This window comes from Cervus elaphus, chromosome 28 (genome assembly GCF_910594005.1).
Source record: "Cervus elaphus chromosome 28, mCerEla1.1, whole genome shotgun sequence".
Classification (NCBI taxonomy): Eukaryota; Metazoa; Chordata; class Mammalia; order Artiodactyla; family Cervidae; genus Cervus; species Cervus elaphus.
Genome location: NC_057842.1, coordinates 35,447,920 through 35,454,032, shown reverse-complemented (window position 1 = coordinate 35,454,032; position 6,113 = coordinate 35,447,920).

Sequence of the window (6,113 nt, the reverse complement as noted above, 5' to 3'; positions counted from 1 at the left end):
GAGAATTGAACTATAAAGAAAGTTGAGCGCTGAAGAATAGATGCTTTTGAACTGTGGTATTGGAGAAGACACCTGAGAGTCCCTTGGACTGCAAGGAGATCCACTCAGTCAATCCTAAAGGAAATCAGTCCTGAATATTCATTGGAAGGACTGATGCTGAAGCTGAAACTCCAATGCTTTGACCACTTGATGTGAAGAACTGACTCATTTGAAAGGACCCTGATGCTGGGAAATATTGAAAGCAGGAGGAGAAGAGGATGACAGAGGATGAGAGGGTTGGATGGCATCACCAACTCTATGGACATGAGTTCGGGCAAGCTCTGAGAGTTGGCGATGGACCGGGAAACCCGGTGGTGCAGTCCATGGGGTTGCAAAGAGTTGGACACGACTGAGCGACTGAACTGATAAAGCTAGTAAAAAGATCAGTGATGGTGAGGAGCTAAGGGTGGGGGATGCGAAGGATACACAGGTAAAGCACAGAGGATTTCTAGGGCAGTGAAAGTCCTCTGTATGATACCATAGTGATAGGCACAGGTCATTATTCATTTGCCCAAACCCACAGAATGTACACCAAGAGCCACTTGTAATGTAAACTATGGACTTTGGGTGGTAACGTATGTTCACCACTGGTAACAAATGGACCAGTCTGGTGGGGCTGTTGTCATGGAGGAGGCTGTGCATGTGTGGGTGCAAGAAGCGGACGGGAAATCTCTGTACCTTCCTCTCAATTTTGCTGTGAACCTAAAACTGCTCTAAAAATAGTCTTAATAATAAGGCAAAATATAATAACGTCTTGTGGGATATAGAACATATGTGCAAGTAAATACATTGCACACTTGCAGGAAAGGCAGTAGTGGGTGAGCGGGTTTATGTTAGTCCAGGTCCTCTAAAAGCAGATCATAAGACTGGAGTAGCCACGCAGGAGAACCATGAGGTCATGGCCTGTGAGGGGACACAGGGAGGAAGCTGGGGAAAGATAGGAGAGCTGTCAGGTCAAACTGCACATCTTATGTGCTTCTCACATGCACATGGAATATTTATCAAGATTGACTACATGTTAGGTCAAAGCATGTCAGATCATGGAAATCATACACAACATGTTTCTTAATGTGGTAATTAAGTTGCCTCCCACTCCAGTATTCTTGCCTAGAGAATCTCATAGACAGAGGAGCCTGGCGAGCTTCAGTCCATAGGATTTCAGAGAATCGGACGCGACTGAAGCGACTTAGTACGCATGCAAGCATTGCTTAATTTCCAAGCATTTGGGAGCTTTTCCTTTGTTCCCAATGCTTGGAAACTAAGCAATACATTTCTGGAAAAAGGCATGCTCAAAAACATCATGTTGGAAATAAAATATTTGTAACTAAAGGATAATGAAATATTATTCATCTGGAATGCCAGAAGGAATGGAGTTTGTTGGTTGCTGTTGTTTTACCTTTTATGTAGACTATTTCAAACACATTAAAGTGAGAAGGGAACCCCCAGTACTCTCTGCTCTATTTTGCTGTGAACCTAAAATTACTCTAAAGTCAATTAAAGAAAGAAATAAACATGGTATCGGGCAGAGTGGGTCCATGGTCATGGTTTATTGACCCTTGGTCTAAATTGTTAATATCCTACAGACAATGGAGGAACATGTAAAACTGCACCAAAATACAGACAGCGGGAAACTCCACAGGACAATCTTGTTTCTTCGAACATAAATTGGAAAGGAAAACAGGGAAGGAGATGAGATGAACAGACTGATAGAGACCTAAGAGACCCACCAATCAGATACAAAATGTGAATTTCACATGGATCCTGATTCAAACCGCAAAAATACAAAAATTTTAAAAATTTGAGGATTATATAAACAGTTCAAAATCTGAACACTGATTTGATATTTAATGACTTTTGGGAAATATTCTTAACTTTTTAAGTAGGATAATCTATTATGGTGACAGATTCGAAAAGAGCTCTTATTTGAGGTAGGATGAAAATTAACGATGTGTAGCATTTGTTTTAAAATATTATGAGTGACTCAACTCTTGATGAAAGTGAAAGAGGAGAGTGAAAAAGTTGGCTTAATACTCATCATTCAGAAAACTAAGATCATGGCATCTGGTCCCATCACTTCATGGCAAATAGATGGGGAAACAATAGGAACAGTGACAGACTTTATTTTCTTGGGCTCCAAAATCACTGCAGATGGTGACTGCAGTCATGAAATTAAAAGACGCTTGCTCCTTGGAAGAAAGGTTATGACCAACCTAGATAGCATAATAAAAAGAAGAGACATTACTTTGCCAACAAAGGTCTATCTAGTCAAAGTTATGATTTTTCCAGTTGAACTGTGGTGTTGGAGGAGACTCTTGAGAGTCCCTTGGACAGGAAGGAGATCCAACCAGTCCATCCTAAAGGAAATCAGTCCTGAATATTCATTGGAAGGACTGATGCTGAAGCTGAAACTCCAATACTTTGGCCACCTGATGCGAAGAACTGACTCACTGGAAGACTCTGATGCTGGGAAAGACTGAAGATGGGAGGAGAAGGGGATGACAGAGGATGAGATGGTTGGATGGCATCACTGACTCAATGGACATGAGCTTGAGTAAACTCCAGGAGTTGGTGATGGACAGACAGGGAGCCCTGGCGTGCTGCAGTCCATGGGGTTGCAAAGAGTTGGACACAACTGAGTGACTGAACTGAACTGAACTAACTTTATATTTGAGGAGAAGTGAATGAGGATATAAGTTTGCCCATGAATCAGTAACTGTTTAAGCTGTGTGATGATATATGGAAGTTCATCACGCTTTAGCATATTTGAAATTGTTCACGTAAAAGTTAAACAAACTCCACTATACTACATTTCCAGTCATATTTGCTTCTTTGTCACTTGTAACTTCATACTTTTTTTTCAGTTTAATATGTACTGACAGTGCACTTTTTCAAGCTAAACACATATATCTAATTTAGTTGGATGTGGGATTAAATATAGACAACACAATCATCTGACATAAAAATGCCTTGCCACATTCTTTTATCTGACATAAATTGAAATGTTATACAGCTTGCAAAATCCATCCTGTCATGTTGGTCTGCACTCTCCATAATAGGTTTTAACGGAATGTTAAGCACTGCTTCTAAATGCTCTTCAGATGAACAGGTTTAATTTTTAATTTATCAGTTGATTGATCATATAAATTCTATGTACTAGATCCATAACTGCTTGAAGAATAACTTTCCAATAGCTGTATAGATCATTTTCTCTTTTGCTCTATAATAGATATGCTACCAAATGTGGTGATATTGAAGTTTTCTCTTGAATGGCTAAGAAATTGTTCCCATAACTATTTGTCTTTTTCTTTCCTTTGTTTAATTTTAAGAACCTTATTGACAAATTCAGCATGCTTCCAATTATTTTTTGAAGGTTTTAGACTTTTGTTTGCAAAGTATCATTACAAATATTTTTAAAAGTTCAGGGTCTCATTCTTGGTACTCACGTATTTGACAGAAATATATTTTAAAATAATTTTCATTTAAAATTTTCGTAGCTCTATTCTTGGAAAGTGACTCGACGGAAATCAAAGTTTACCCTTTGAGTCAACATTTTTCTCTTAATATTGTCATTCTTTATGCTTCAAGATCCAGCAGCTGAACTTGGACTGCGCCTCGGTATTTTTACTTAAAGAGACTTTCACTTTTTATTAGAAAATAATCTAAAGGGCTATGTGTATGAGCTCTACCATATGGTGACAACTGTCAATTATGAAAACTGTAGTAAACGATAACATTCTAAAAAAAAAAAATCAAAACTTTGTCTTGATTTTTTTTTCCCCACAGTAGATTAAATGACTGAGCTCTCACTACTGACCAGACATTATGCTAAATCCTTCAAGCGCACTATTGCTCTGATCCTTACAACAATCAAATGAGGACTGGAATAGCATCACTTTCATGGCGCCATCGCCACACTACAGTTAAGGATACAGTGAAGGGAGTAAGAGGATGAGCAAGCTGAAAGGACCCTCCTTAGAGCCCAGCCTCTTACACATTATCCTGAATTGTTCATCTCTAACAGTTTCTTTTTCTGTAAAATTGAGACACTTCTATCTGACCTACACAGATCATATGTTTGGTTGTGAAGATTAAGCTAAACTTAAAATATTTTTTTTTAACTGCAAAGAAATCAAATACTGTTCCCATACTACTTTGGACTTAACATCTTTCTGGGACTGTGGAACTCTTTCTGCCTTTTTCTCTCCATGGTAGAATTTTAGTTTAGATATACGTAAGAAGCCCAGAATTTGTATTCTGAACCATTCACATTCTGAAAGTGCCATATTTACTTCCTTTTGGGAGGAGAATGTCAAAATAAGAAATCATTTAGGAAAGAAGCTCATAAATTTCTTTGGCTTATATATATATATATGTATATATATATATATATATATATATATAAATAATAGGACATGCAGTGCCATTTTCCTGTTGTCCTAGACTTGTGTCTGAAAAGGCAATTGAATCTTCCTCCAGAAATGCAGCCAGAAATGGGAGTAACCACCGGCCACCTTCATTCTTAGCCCACTAAAAGGTGCCAAAGGAGAGAAATGGGTCCCTCTCTCTTCCCACTTCCTCTTAGGTGGTTGAACACCCCTTAAGCCAGGAGACCTGCTAACCTACCTCTGGCTTCTCTAGAGGGAAACAAACAACAGGAGAGATGGCTGGACCTGCATATTGGGGGTGGTGGCGGGGGGACTGTCAGACGGAGACAGTTTGCTAAAGGTTTCAGTTCCAAGAAGTTGCAGCCTGCGTGTGCTTTCACATCTGAGTTGACCATGGGAAGATGAGACTGATGACTCTCATCTTGGCAGAAGGGGCAAACGGTAGGGCAAAAAGGTGAGTACAGCAGAGAAATGTGGCAGGTGTCCTGTGGACTATGTAGCCAGATTTCAAAGGGACACTGGTGCGCAGACAGCTTCCTTAGCAGGGCACCTTGGAGGCACGTACTCGACAGCATGGCCAGCGAGGAAGAAGACTGCAAGCTTTCCTCCATCCTTCTTCGCTTCCCATCACCTGAGGAGCGGGTGCAGAGGAGACCAAGAGATGGCAGAGCAGGAAGTGCCTGCTGCCCAGCCCTCACGTCCTTGGGCTGAGCTGCCAAAAGGGAGGAAAATTTTGAGATGAATAGGAGGTTCAAGTTTTAAAATAAGATGAAGAGAGTCTTAGAAATGAAAATGCGATGCATTGAAAAAGTGATAATGACTGACACATTAAGTCATGAAGCCGAGATGTTAACAGATGTTTCCCAGTAGGAAAAGGGGGCCTGAAAGAACAAAGATTAGGTAGCTATCACAAAAATGCAACTGTTTGATTTCATATATAGGCTATGTGTGTGTGTGTGTGCGCGCGCGCTTATTCATTCAGTCATCTCCAACTTTTTGCCACTCCATGCATTGTACCCCGCCAGGCCCCTCTGTCCATGGAATTTTTCAGGCAAAAATACTGGAGTGGGTTGCCACTGCCTAGTCCAGGGAGCTTCGCGACCCAGCTTACTTACATGTATACATACTATGCAATTATATAATACATAACATGTAATAATATTATATCTAGATCCACATATAGGAATGAGAAGTGCTATTAATAGTGCCGTAAAATTTATGAGGAGCCCTGAGATTTACAAGGAGGGAGAGAAAACTTAAAGCTAGGGGATCAGGGAAGTTTCACTGAGGAGGCAGGTTGGAGGATGAGACTTAAGAAACGGGTTGGGGTTTAGGCAAGACCTAACAGGGAAACAGGAATTCAGAAGGGAAGCGCTTGTGCAAAAGGGGTAAAAAATGGTACAGAGAGCTGCAAGGAAGAACAGAACTGGCCTGGAGGACCACTCTGTAGTCCAGATTGCCTGTGTGAGCGAGAGGGTCCTACTGCATGTGCAGTTCACAGCAAATAGAGGTGGTGATTGAGCTCAGTTATGCTGGTAGTTAATAATCGTTGAAAAAATGAATAAAAAATGACCAGAGTGCCAGGCGACAGAGCCTCTTTTATGTATTGTGCTAAGCAATGAATAGCCTGTAAGGATAGAGTCTAGAGAGGAATAACTGGGCAGAAAGCATTGAGTTTCAGGGGCATTA